Below are 1,007 nucleotides of genomic sequence, written 5' to 3'. Positions count from 1 at the left end.
GACGGAGTGTGAAGATGTGGTCAACGCAGCCTCTACCCGGTCGAAATCCCGCTTGATTCTCACGAGTCAAGACTTCGCGTGCCGCCATGAGACGACGAAGAATCAGTGACGTCAAAACAGGGGTCAAGCTAACACCTCTCTGGTTGGTACATTTACTGCGAGTACCCTTTTTGAAAATGGGCACCACTATCGATTCAGCCCAGTTGTCTGGGACGGTTTCCTTCTCCCAGATAGACAGATAGATTAGACGGACAGTGACTGAGGACTCCACCGCCATCCTTGAAGAGAGCAGGTGGAAGTTCGTCAGAACCAGCAACACGATGGCGCTTGAGTAGAGAAATGCATTCGGGCACTTCTGAGACTGAGAGCGGCTCCATATTTATGGTCCACTTTTTTGTTGAAGGCCAGGTTTCTGGATTGGAGGTGGCAGATGGTCAGCTGAATTGCTGCTCAAAGTACTGTGCCCAGCTGTCCAAACGTTCTGCTTTGCTGCATATCAGGGAGCCATTTTTGTCCCTGATTATTCTGCTGACAAGAGTTTCCTGAGGACCAGTCGAACGAAACCAGTGGAACAATTTGTGCACGTTTCCAGCATTCTTTGCATCTTCCATTTCTTCGAACTTTCGGGTCCACCAAGCTTCTCGTTCTGTGCGGACACTCATTTTCACCCGGCGTCGGATGATGCGCTGGGTGGAGTTGTGGTTGTGGCCAGGTGGGATGTATCGCCGGATCTCCAGCAATGACATGGTCCTGTCAGAGATCCAATGCTTGGATCGGGTTGGCTGGGTTGTACCGCAAACAGACATTCCAGCTTTGAATAGCGCCTTGGATACTTTTTCTCAGTTGTCGTATAAAGGAGGTGTCCAACGTGTTATAATTTTTGTTAGCTACCTATTATTCCGGAATAATTGAGGATATCTGAAAATCAGGACCACTGTTTGGTGCGTCGTATCTGTCAACTTCAAGCCAGCCAACTGCGCGTTGAAGATGGTCATACAGAACTACAC

This window comes from Opisthorchis viverrini (genome assembly GCF_000715545.1).
Source record: "Opisthorchis viverrini unplaced genomic scaffold opera_v5_54, whole genome shotgun sequence".
In the NCBI taxonomy this organism is placed as follows: domain Eukaryota; kingdom Metazoa; phylum Platyhelminthes; class Trematoda; order Opisthorchiida; family Opisthorchiidae; genus Opisthorchis; species Opisthorchis viverrini.
Note: the sequence above shows the minus strand (reverse complement) of the source record.